Genomic DNA, 13,543 nt, shown 5'->3' with positions numbered 1-13,543 from the left:
TTTATAGTTGGGGGTCACCACAACATGAGGAACTGTATTAAAGGGTCCCATGTTAGGAAGGTTGAGAACCACTGATCTAGAAGCTTTCTAACTAGGACAAGAGCTGTAGGCATGCTCCAGATCATCAAGTGGCAACTGCAGTGCTGTCCCTCACCTACACGGATCCAGCCACGCTCCCTGGAGCTCCAGTCACACTCTGCTGGCCTTCCACCGGGAATGGTTTCCTCTCACTTCTTTTTCAATGCCCTTTTGTGATAAAGTCAAGCTCACTCCTGCTAGAAGACTTTTCTTCACATGCTATGGTCCCCCAAAAGAACTAGCCTTCCTGTATTTTAGAGTCACAGCAACAACTACAGATTTAGCCTCATATTGATGCCACAGTGAATTTGCAAGAAGACAGATCCAGTGTCTTATAGACAGACATTTTATCCCTAGCATAGATAGTCCAGAATGTAGCAGGCGTCAATAATCACATGCTACATGTATAAAAAAAGGATTCAAAGGAAAAAGGGGAGAAACTGTGGATCTCATCATCTCTTCATATCTTACTCCACTAGAGAAATACTGACTGGGCCTTTTGATTAAGTTGTACATACATGTGCTGATATATCAAAATAATCTGAAGGAGGGGCCAATGGTGCATGGTGAAGGAGGGGCCAATGGTGCATGCCGAAGGAGAGGCCAGTAGTGCATGCTGAAGGAGAGGCCAGTGGTGCATGCTGAAGGAGGGGCCAGTGGTGCATGCTGAAGGAGAGGCCAGTGGTGCATGCTGAAGGAGAGGCCAGTAGTGCATGCTGAAGGAGGGGCCAATGGTGCATACTGAAGGAGGGGCCAGTGGTGCATGCTGAAGGAGAGGCCAGTGGTGCATGCTGAAGGAGAGACCAGTGCTACTGCCATTGCTGTTGTTTAGGTCAACACCTGCTGACCAATAAGCTTCACAGAATGTTGCTGACTTGTAACAAACAAACAAAGCCTCAAATCAAAGGAACACAGTAAGAAACCTCAGAAAGAAGGCTTCAGAGATAGCACATGGCTTCATCTACCCTACCACAGTGAGTGGTGGAGGCGGGAAGCCTGCGGTGCTAGAGTCACAAAGGACTCTGGGCAGGTGAGAAAGAGGTTCACATTTCCTACCAAGGAGCAGCAAGCACCCTGCCCAGTCATCCCTGATCTATCCCTTCCCTTTCACTGGACAAAAGAAGAGATAGTCTCCTCATAAACAGTAACCCATGGCCCTGTGATTAGTTACTGCACAGCTGATCCTACAACCAGGATTTCCAATGTATTCATTCATGCATGCATGCATTCATTCATTCAATATTTACTAAGTAATTGCTAGTTCGACCATGGTACTACTTGTAGGGATAAAAATAAAGCATGCACAATCACCAATCTAGTGAAATTTACAGTTTGCTTAATGCTTAATCTACAGCTCCTCCTATGACATTCTAAAATCTCAATACAAACTTCACTGCCACTATCAGCAGAAATGTAAGCTAACTAGACACAGCTCTCAAAGCAAAAAGATGTCCAGAGGTTCAACAAAGACACTTCATCCTAAGAATATTGAATCGATGCTAAATAGTTCTTCAAGTAATCAAATACTATTTCATACTCCTAAGCTAAACCTTTTGTCTTAAAATTAAACTAAATCGACTCAGTGAAAGCCAACAGCAAAGCTCCCATTGCCACCGCACATCAAACAGTCATGACGCACATATGATTTCCATCTACAAGTCTGCGGTTAAATCTTGCTTTTCTCTCAAAAAACCAAGAAATCAATTAGCAAGAAAATGAACAGTGAAAAGGAGTACTCTACAATCTGAAGATGTTTTAATCAAGAGAAAAAAATTCAAAGAAAACAAATGTCCCAAGATAGAAATATTTACATATCTACAATTTTCACTTCAGAGTTTCTATTTTGACTCTGGGGGGTAAACATTATATTTCAACTGCACATTGGTTTGCAAAATTCCAAAGCACCAAGGAATACTTGTTTCTATAAGGTAAAAAAGACACATTCTGGCCTTATTCTAAACAGGACACCAGAAAACAAAACTAATACTATAGACAAACAAATCTTAGCTAAAAGTCATTGAAATAATCCAAATAGTTTCCATTCCAGGGAAAAGAGTAAGTCAGCAGTTTGCAAATGGATGCTTTTTCTAAATACACGAAATAAGCAAAAACCTCAGCACAGGAAAGTGCAAATGCTGAACCCTTCTATTTCTGCTTCCATGGGGTTCAGTTCAATCAGTAGAGCCAAAGGGGGCATGGCCATCCTGATGCTCACTCCAGGTGGCAGCCACACAGGCCTATCCAAAGCCTGGGGAATTCCCAGAACAGGTTCTCAGAGCCATCACCCAAACCACCAAGCAGAGTCTGAGGCCCGGCCACCAAGCTACTAGAGATGGGAGTGGAGACAGAGCAAATGTATGAGGGTGGCCAACATTCTAAACAAGAGAACAAGGGGGTCAGAAGAGAGCACTCCTCAATGAGCAAAGGCTCTGAAGAAAATTAGTAAATGAGTCAGAACCTTTCCCCTCGTACCAAGAGCAGTCTGGAGCTGGCAAGAGACGATTGAGTAAAAACGCTCTATATAAGGAAACTTACTTAAAGGAAGTTGTCGGAAACTCCTCACCCAGAAGACGGGTCCAACAGTCCAACCTGTAAGATCCTGAGTGAGGAGCCAGTCTGGGGTTACTGAAGCCCCATCCTAAGGGCAACCTTATCTCTGGAGCAACAGAAAAAGAAACTTGAAAAGTGCCTTTTGAACTCAAAGACAGAGAATTTGCTTCCAGGTCCCCAACCTCCCACAGGACTTGAAAGGACAATAATTAGTCCAGAAAGAAGCAAAATGAGAAAGCGGTACACTTTTACGATTTCTGTTAATTCCTACCAGCTGTAATTTAAGAAATCCAAGTGACATCAGCATTTCTGTCTGAGCCAGCGAGGATGACAGCAGTGTAAGTGCGGAGTCATCTCAGGGGGGAAAGGAACAGGGGGCGACTGGGGAACACATCAGAAAACTCGGAAAATTAATTCACTTTGTAGTGAATCACTTCCACGGCTTCCAACAGCAGCAGTGCCAAAAATAACATGAAAAAGTGGGAAAGGAAGCGTAAGCACTCCAGCCCTGATCAAATGAGCCCTAGAAACTTCTAAAAAAGTGCTCACGGAAACAAGTGAACTCAACGCTTCTGAACACAAACAAAAGCAATCCAGCCACTTCTGAGCAATGAGAGAAAAGAGTCAATATCAAATAAAGAACAACGTCCTACACACACACACACACACACACACACACACCACTGTAAACAGTAACTGGAATGCACTGGTCAACATCTGCATTATTATGCACTGGTTAACATCTGTATTATTACCTTCTGGAAGAGAGGCATAGAGTCAGTTCCATGGTCTCCTTTTCACTCTTCACCCGCAGAGGAAACAGCTGGTGGGAAAATCACTTACATGTTTCCAAGCTGCCTCATTTTCGATTCAAGAACAGACTGGAAATAGGTCCGAGTTCCCAAGGTAAAGGCCAACCCTTGGCTCTTACTCAGGTCAGAATCAGAAGGAGAAAACCAAGCAAACCAAACTTGACCAACCAAGCAACCTACAGAAGAAAGATGAAAACACTCACCAGGGCCACCCTGGCCCTTTGGCTGAACATAGAGGCCACACAAACTGCTCGGAAAGGTTATTATGGAGATTCCATTATAGCCGCTCAGCAGAAGGCTTACATGTGCCTTCTCTCAACACGGAGGAAGGCTAAATTAGAGATAGAGTGATAATTAATAGGATCCCTGGCAGCAGAAGCCAGCTTCTTTAGCAAACCTGTAATTGTTGCCGGCTTAAAATGACAGGGAACCTAGCCAGGAAGGAGGGAGGTGCTAACGATGATAATCATGAAAGGTAAAAGCCACTTTACATCAACAGGTTACTGGGCTCCCATTCAAAAGTGTGTCCTTACCTATAGATTCAGGGAATGGTAAAAACAAATAAATGTAATGTCTCATACAGGGGGACGAGAGATCAATAATACTCGCAAGGAAAAAACGCAAAGGGAAATGATGAGAACAGATAGGTCTCCCCTCCACAAAGCCTCCAGGCCCGGAAATGTCATCCATCGCCTACCAGATCACGAAAACAGAGATCAATATGTACAAGACACCACACTACAAGAGAAAATGATTGCAAGAAGTAATACACTTTGAGTCAGACCTCCTTTGAAAAATATCAAGTGCTGAGCTATCTTAACAGCAGCCACATACACTGCTCTGACAAGAAAACAACCCCCTTGTCTGCAAACTCTCTAGGAAGAAAAAGGTACATGGCTCTGAGGTTGTCTGACAACGTAACTGAAGAACTCTGGCAAGGAAAAAGAGGAGCAGCCCACGATCCCATTCAAACCTTCAACCCAAAGAACAAGACAGCCCATCATTGTAACAAACCGATTACCAAAACACTATCTAGACAATATTTCCAGAAGGCCAGTGCCCATGATGCACTCCCCAGAAAAGGCCAAAGCAATGTACCTCAACCATCTTCAGATGCCCAGAGACACGGAGAGACAAGTAGTCAACCTTCTGCCGTGGACTGATGTCTGTGGAGATAAACCAGGGCAACAGGAACATAGTTTCATAGTGAGTAATGCTGCCCAAAACTCTTCATAAAGCCGACTTGGTAGTGCAGGTGTTTTTCATTCACTCACGAAGACTCTGGCTCTCCACAGCACTGTGGAGAACTCTCTGAGGGCTCTCCAACACTGACTGACCATTATTACAAACCTAAGGGCCTTTAATGATGCTTAAGACACAGCCCAGGAGTCCCTATTGATAATGTCTCCCAGCAGGCTTTAACATTTCCTGTGGGAGTTAAAGATCCGTGACCGATAAAGACTCGGGAGCAAAAGCTCTGGAAACCTGAACGGTTGGTGCTTTTCTTCCTGTGTGACAATGACATCCCGTTGAACTGTCCATCTCTCTCCTCTCTCACTATGCAGAACAAGGAGGTTTGTGCATCTATGCTAAGGCTCCTGACTTGCTTGGGGAACCCACTAAGTACATGGCTCACCATAAACGCCATCAACTGGGAGGGTTACAGCTTCTTTCCTCTCTGTTAGATCATTACAATCTTTTATTGAAAATATTTAACTCAATACTTTACAATGACTAATGCTCTTAACACCCACATGTCAAGGCAGAAGTTATGCTCATTACACAACATTATGATGTTTCAAGAAGTCTGGCATGTCAAAGATAAACAGTCCAAAAGAGAACAGACTGGCTACAACTTTATGAAGGCACACAAGAAAAGCAATTAACAAGTTGAGGGGGGAGGGGGAACTAAGAGAAACCAGTGAAAAACATCCAGATGTTAGGAAGGACATGTTCAGTGGAGGAACACGATGCTGGGTGTGTCAATAAGAAGACTGTTTGAAGCTATCAGGAAGCAACATCCAAGGAACAGCTTTGATGACGAGGGAAACCTACAACTTAGCCACCATGCCCTTGAGAATAATTAAGGCACCAACATCCTATCTTCTGTGGGAGCCATCACAACCTATCTCCCCTTCCTCCTTCAGAAGCAGCTTGGAAAACAAAGGGCTTTTTATCCAGGTATGCTGCGAGCACCTTTAATATGCAGATCTATTTATCTTGGATTCAAATGTTCAGCCACACCCTGAGTCCTTGGCCTTTACTTCATCAGAAACCTAGTCCTCTTTCCATTCCAAAAACAATGAGTTGTCACCTTTGCTCACACCTGCCACTCCCTCTGAACCACAACATAGCAGCACCCACCAGAGAGTGACGGAGAAAGAGGTGAGCACCCACGTTGGACAGTCCTACCTTTAAATCTTGATGTCATCTTTATTTGAGTGGCCTAACATATCCAAGGAAAAGAAGACAGGCACGCCTCCATTTCTTCATCTATAAAATGGGAGCCGGCCAATCTCATGGGAGAATTATAGTATAAAAACATTTTAAATATCTCACAGCATATCTGTTGGATAGCAAATGACTTGATGTGTTAAAAATTCACCTAGGTACAAATTATTCATTCCTGATAGTTTAATTTCTAACACTGAAAAGTCTAGTAGAAAATTACACAGGTAATCTTCCTTACCCCAGGACTAAGACACATGCGCATGCACGTGCACACACACACACACAAAAACAAAAACAAAAAAAAACACACACAGACAAACACACACATACACACACACATATACTTTTTATAGTACTATAGTACTCAAACACACAAGAAAAACAAGCCAAACTACAGCCTAAGACACAGGCCATAATAAGGGTTTTAAAAATGCTAGATGTGGCTGCTGTTGCTATTACTGGTGGCCTTTTATGTCTTTTTTGTTTTAGTAAATTGTGTATCTGAAACTAGTTCCTCTTTCCTTCCTTCTAGAAGAATCCCAAGCACGAATAACAAGTACTCAGGTAATATTTACAACGACGACGGCTGATAACTATAACATGCCGGTTTCCAGTACAGGAGGAAATCAAAACCCTCGCTGTAAGCTCCAGGCCATGGGTGAGCCAGACCTGGGTACTTCAGAACTATCTACACCAGCATTTCTACACCATCTGCTCGCTACTGGATTCTTCAGTAAAGACCTCATAGTTTCTCTGTCTTTTTTGCCCAGGACTTGATTCTCATATTCCATCTTCATAAATAACAAACAAAAGGAACTATACCTAAGTCAAAAGTACCATACCTGAACAGTGAGGCCCAGAGAATACCAACAACTTGGCAGTGATGGGTCATGTTTAGAGCAGACAAATAGGCAAAATGGAAGACTAAGTTCCTTCATTAGCATGGCTGATGTGCAACCCACCACATCCAACATCCGAGCTGTAGGAGGATAGCTAAAAGACCATTTTCAGCAAAGTCACTTTTCATTATTTATGGGTTCCCCATTTTCAAAATCAGTTGGTAATTAAAATCTGTAACCCCAAATATCAACATCTGTGGCTTTCTTGAAGTTAATGGTGGACACGTATAGATTAGCAAGAAATCCAAGTAGCCCAATGCACACACTCCCCACTGAGGTCAAATGAGGTTAGGACCTTCCATTCTACTTCCCCACTGCAGACAAGCATCCTTCCACAGTCTGGCAGTGCGTTTTCGTGTTTTGTGTTGGTGACCCCACTACTTAAACAGTTCCCGGCACAGGGCTGAGGCTGGGTCACTGCCCTTTGTACCGCCACATGTTAAGGGGACTGTCAGGAGTGGAGAAAATTCAGAGAGTAAAGTGAGCATCCTCAGGCATGAGATACAGTATCACTGGTCAGTTCAGTGTTAATTAGTCAGTAATATCCACAAAACATAGTGCCTTAAAAAGAAACTACACAAAAGACTGTTACGCACTGATTGGTTAACAAAAAATGTTGAGACCAGGGGCTGTCAGGAAACTACCTCATTATTGCCCCGGGAATAATTCAATATCCACAAATTTGATGGTTTTAGTGATTTTACAGAGCATAAACAACAAAAATAATGCATGCTGGCTGTAGTTTATTGCCCCTCTTAGCACCAAGAGCAACAGCAATCCCCTGCCTGCTCATTTACTGTACTGAGGGTTGTGGATACCAGGTACCTTACATGCCATCGCTGCTGTCCCAAGACAGAAATTCTATCAATAGTCTTATTATACAGGAGAGAAAATTTAGGCTCAGGAAAACCTAACAAGGGGGATAGCTAATAAGGGTAAAGTCTGAAACCATTTCCTGCCCATTTCCCAGGAGAGCCCTTTGAACACACATACACACACACACACACACACACACACACACACAGAAGAAAACTTTCTTCAATTCTTATTTAGGGCTTTCTTGTATTTTTAGTTTCTTGAAACAGATTCTTGTGTACCCCAGGCTACACTGAGGATGACCTTGGCCTTCTGATCCTCCAACCTTGGGAGAAGTGGGATTACAGGAGTATGCCACACAGCTGGCTTTAGCTGGTGCTGGGGATAGCACCGTGTTGTGTGTGATATATGCTACGCAAGCACTCTAGATACCAAGCTACATCCCTGGCACATTTTACTTATTCTTTCTTCCAAAAAGATTTGGTGGCCACTCAGTGTCCCGGGCGCTTGACATGGTCAACAAACTGACAAATTCTCTGTTCTCCTGGGGACTCAGTGACAGAAATATAAGTGTTACCACTGGCCTACTTATAAATACAGGAGCTTGATTAGTTTTTAAATAAGGCTTTCAAGTACAATGGCGGCTGAAGGATGCCCTCAGTGAATACCATTTAAAGTGTATTTATTTCTAGAGTAGCTGATGTAACCACCAATCAGATTCATTTCTTCTAGAAAGACCTCCTCTGACCCTTGATCGAGTCATTACCCAGCAAGTCCCACTTCCACTGGCCAAGGGCAATAATGTTCATTCAGTTTGACTCTCTTGCTCATCATTATTTCCTGACTCTACGTGGCTTTAATGCCTGTGAAATATACCCTCACCTGGAAGAGCAAAATAAATATACCAAGGATGCTACAGATAACTCCCAAGCCAAGACTCAGAAAAATCAGAGCAAGAGGCAGATCTCTTAATAGATGCCAAATAAATAAATAAACCTACTCTGACAATTTTCCCATCATAGCTGCCTGGCTCTTCCCCTCAAGCTGTGCCCCTAGCTCTTCGTGGATTCATCCATTCCTCTCATTGAAGTTCAGGGCTCAGAGAAACCCATCAGGCATGATGGATCTAAGCAGCACTCTTCGAGCTCCATCCTTTCGGACCCCAATAAACCTGCTCTGTATGTCTTTGCTTCAACAACATGGAAAGAAGAAAATTTTCATGTTGTTTATTTCCTTGTACTCCTCAGGATAGACGCTGTTTCCCTCGGAAACAAAGTAGCGCTAGTTGGAATGACAGGGCCAGGCTGCAAGAACCCTGAAAAAAAACTGTGTTTGTACAGATAGATTCTAGTAGGTGTGTGTGTGTGTGTGTGTGTGTGTGTGTGTGTGCAATTAACTGGTTGGTAAATCTGTTCCCATTCCTATGTACACACAGCAAATAGCTGAGGGAAAAGTGTGAAAGACTCTTCAATTCATTCAGGACTAGTCTGGGCTCAAATTTTTGCTGTATATATCCATACACATTTGAAGATCAACCTTATACATAGTCCGAGTGTTTAAGCCATAGAAAATCCAGTTGTGACTTAGGTGTGTCAGAGCAAAGGAAAAATCAACAGCTCCTTCAGAGGAACATTTCTACAACTTTCCATTTCTTCCATTGTCATGCAAGACCCTCAGTTTTCCCTGCAAAGACACCAGTCGGGGCACCGACAGCGCAGGCTGCCATAGTGGGCAAGGCTGGCCATCACCCAGCTCAGAGTGAGTAACAGTAGCTGTTACACGCGGCATCGCAGCTGACCTACAACGCCATCTTTTGTTCTGTTTTAGCTTGATTTGGTTTCATTGGCTGAGATGGCAGGGTCTTGCTATATTGCCCAAGTGGCCTGGAAAACAAGTTTCCTGCCTCACCCTCCAGAGTTCCGGGTACACAGGTGTGCGCCATCATCACGTGTTGTAACCTTCCTCTGGCCACCCTCTCATTCGTTCACAAACCTAAAGAGGTGAGCACGCTGGTACCCAGGAGTGTGGCTGAACACCAACTGATGAAGGAAGGCCTTTACCTATACCTAGTGTGGAATGCAACTCATCCCCCAAGAAAGGCAGTTACTGCCCCTTCGGGTTCACTCCTTCCTGTTTTCCAAACACTGGGCTAACCATCACTTTCAGGAGGGAAAAGTTGCAATGGCCAAGAAATGCAGTCACAGTGGTGTAGGAGGAGAGCATTTCAAACTCAGTTTCTAACCTTTTATTTTTTTAAGATTTATTTATTTATTATATATGCAGTGTTCTGCCTGCATGTGTACCTTCACACCAGATCTCATTCTAGATGGTTGTGAGCCACCATGTGGTTGCTGGGAATTGAACTCAGGACCTCTAGAAGAGCAGCCACTGCTCTTAACCTCTGAACCATCTCTCCAGCCCTAAAGCTTTTTATTTATTTGGTTTTTTTTTTGAGGGTTTCTCTGGGTAGCCCTGGATTTGTAGACCAGGCTGGCCTCGAACTCACAGAGATGCACCTTTCTCTGCCTCCCAAGAGGTGGGATTAAAGGCGAGCGCCACCACCGCCCAGCTATGGTTTCTAACCTCCTAAGGTACACAGGAAGATAGAAAGTCCTCGAGTTTGGGCATACGGGGTCTTCTGATTGTTACTGGATGAATGTGACTACATAAAGAGATGATAGTGCAACATGTATCACCCGAAAGCAGGAAGTCACCACAGACAAGACTAGATGGGGACAGTTAGCAATCACAGGAGCCTGGACAGACACAGCAGTGGCACTGAGCTGCCACGACATTGCACAACTCCAATTAGTGCCCCTTCTTCAGAGTTCTCCACCCAGCCATGCTCTGTAATTATGATGAAAGGAAACGGGTTGATAAAGACTGTGCTGGCCACACAGGGTAACGCCTTGCATGTAAACAGCTCGTGCCAGCCTTAAATATCTCCCTCTGAGGCATCCCACCATTCCCCACTATTTGACCCGGATCAACTCTCAACAATCCCAATGCTGATTACCCAACTTGGCGACTATTTCGGGCCTTTGTTACGGGCCGACTTCTTGTCCTGCCTGTCCTTGAGTCATTCCCCCCTTACTATGGTATCAAAACTAAACATTCATGTCAGGTCAAAAACCCAATGGATGACATGTGTGAAGGTTAGCTGGGAGGGACTAACAGCCCAGGATTTGGGCAAATGACTATATTCCCATATTTCTTCACGTTTCTCTATGTGTATGTGAGAAAGTCCATATGTGTACAGAAACATATGTGTGTGGGGGTGGGGGTATGTATGCACACATGTACAAGTACATACGGAAGTCAGAGGTCAAGTTCAGGTGTGGTTCACCGGATGCTATCCACTTATTCTCTGTGTGTATAGGAGTGGGGGGGGGGGGATTCTCATTGGGCTGAAGCTTACTAAGTAAGCTGAGCTCTCTAGCAAGTGAGCCCCCGGACCCACCCATTTCCATCACCTGAGCCCCCGTTATAAACACATGCCACACCCTCCTTTCTTACATGGGTTCTGGGGACCAAACTCAGGTCCTCACACTTGCACAGCAAGCTTTTACTGACTGAGCTATGTCCCCAGCCCCTACAAACCTCCGTCAATTCACATAATTACCCTCTAACCTCACCCTGGGATGGTACCCATTCATTACTTCCTTTCAGCCCCGCATTGAAGCTGGGGCCCCAGGGATAACACGCTCAGGGCACTCAGCTGAGGGGCGGCAAAAAGTGCAATCTAAGTTCAGTTCCACCTTCTCCTAAATTTAGACTTCCCGAACTGGTGGAGAAAACTCTTAACCAGCTTATGGTCAGAACAGATGAGGGCTCTTTCTCTGGAGAAGTTCATTGGGCAACAACAGCAAAAAACACATAATTCAAAACATTTGGGTCTAAGTGGATTAAACACAGGCAGGTTGCATTTCTGGTAAACCCAGAGTCTGGAACTTTCTTATGAACTTAATTTGTCTGGCCCTAACCTTCCTTCTCCCAGTCCCCCACCCTACCCTCACCCCCAAGCAGAGGGATGAGCAGTGTGGTGAGGTTTAGAACAAAGAGGAAGAGTCTGTTATGTCAGGGCAGCCTTGTGTGTGACAGAGTGAACATTGGCTGGGCCCAGTCGTTCCGCCCCTCTGTTTTGGAAGCTCCCACACTCTACAAACTGTCTGGAATTCATTAGAGATGGGAAAACAGGCTGACAGTCGTATTTCAAGTTTTATTCAGCAGAAGTTGTGTGGAAAACAATTCAGTCATGTGGACGTGCCCCAAACCACCATCACCCTGTTTCTCAACCCAATCTCTCAGTCAAGTGACTTCAGTCTGCTTCCAGTTCCACCCGCGCAGAGGTGGGAAGAAACTACCCCCAGTGCGAGATGGGACCTGCAAGCCACTTGAAAGTCGAACTCTTGGGCAAACCTGCCATCCATATCCCTGGACTTTTGGGTCATTTAACCATCAATTTCCTTTTCTAATTAAACATGATTAGTTTGAATATTCTGTCATCTGACAGGAGCCAACCGTGTCATTATACATTATTTATATCCATCATCTTGGCAACTTCAAGTTCATTGAGCAAAATCACCATCTACCACCTCTTCATGGTAATGATTTTCAAAGTATCACACACACACACATATACACACACACACACACACACACACACACACACACACACACACACACCAACTCCTTACCAGAGTAACAGTTACAAACCTGTTAGAAATACGACTTCTCAGACCCTATCCTGGGCTACTAGATCAGAAAGGGAGGGGAGCATTCCAGGAGCCCTCCAGGGGTGGTACACCTGGATGATACATGCTTACTGAAAACCACTGTTCAAACACAGTTCCATAAATCCCATGCCTCTATGCTAAACTATTCTTAGATTGATGTCTTAGAATGAAAACTTCCCTGACACGGAATGCTCTCAGGAAAAATCATGGTGTTACTTGTATTGTCATATCAGAGATAAATAATAATCACTGATTAAAAAACCATCTCCTGTTTATTTGTTTGTTTAAGGGAGGAGAGTAATTCTCTCTAGAAAGTTTTTTTAGAACTATGTGAATGATCTGGCCGTACCCAAGGAAATCTTGGGGTCCCCTTAGGGTTCACAAGTCAGCACATCCCTGAAGCCAACTCCTATGACAAGGACATGGGACCAGGCATTTAGCACAAAACTCAACTACAAGGACCGAGCACGTGAAAGGGACTGAACTTGGGAAAGAGACTGTTCATAAGTGAAATGAAACTGTCCAGTAGGAGAAACATGCAAGGGAAGGGAGGCTGGCTGCCAGTGAGAACTAGCTAGAAGGCTGGCAGCTATGTGGAGTCAAGAGAGACAAAAAAGGGGGTAACAAGGCAAAGGGTCTCCAAAGTCATGGAGAGCCATAGAGTATCACTGAAACCCGCGCCCTGCAAAAGACTCAACTAATTGTCTCTGTCACTCAGCTTCCGTTAAATTGTACATTTCAGTGACTTTGCTGTGATGACCAAGCAAGCCCAATCAGCCCTCTCATTCACTTCTACCTCAACAGATGGAAAGCTTCCCTCTGCAATCTGCATCATTGGAACTGCATTCCAAACTCCCATCATTCACCATTTACTCACCCAGCATTTACCTAGGTAAAATATTATTAGTGGAATGACAGGGGGAAATTACCATGCTGTGATGAATGATGCAAGGTGTGGTTCCAAAAAGTCTGCAGTCTGATTGTCCAGGACACTCCAGTCAGTAGCCAACCTCTCAAATTACTCTCCACGTGCGTTTCCTTGCAGCAAATGGACAGAACCGCATTTGACTTGTCACAGGGAATTGCGCCAGCTGCTCATATTTGTTGGCCTTGCCTCACCTACGCTATTATAAATGCTTGCTTTAAAAATAAATAGACTTGTCAAGAATGCACAGCAGAAGTTACCCTATTGCTTTGCAAA

At 44.2% G+C, this 13,543-nt stretch overlaps 1 protein-coding gene across 8 annotated transcripts in view; it reads right to left on the bottom strand.

The window, feature by feature from the left end:
• Mitf (melanocyte inducing transcription factor) overlaps nt 1–13,543 on the bottom strand; it is a 219,804-nt gene that overhangs the window by 196,843 nt on the left and 9,418 nt on the right. The window contains exon 1 of one of the 8 annotated variants that reach the window (XM_052719958.1): nt 4,539–4,557. The exons of the other annotated variants lie outside the window; for them this stretch is intronic. The gene's annotated coding sequence lies outside the window, so the exon portion shown is untranslated. Of the gene's footprint in view, nt 1–4,538; nt 4,558–13,543 lie in introns of those variants that run through there. 8 annotated transcript variants of the gene reach the window in all.

The sequence above is a fragment of the Peromyscus californicus genome, unplaced genomic scaffold (genome assembly GCF_007827085.1).
Source record: "Peromyscus californicus insignis strain IS unplaced genomic scaffold, ASM782708v3 Scaffold_6__1_contigs__length_162567912, whole genome shotgun sequence".
Lineage (NCBI taxonomy): Eukaryota > Metazoa > Chordata > Mammalia > Rodentia > Cricetidae > Peromyscus > Peromyscus californicus.
Note: the sequence above shows the minus strand (reverse complement) of the source record. Positions and strands in the feature narration are given on the sequence as shown.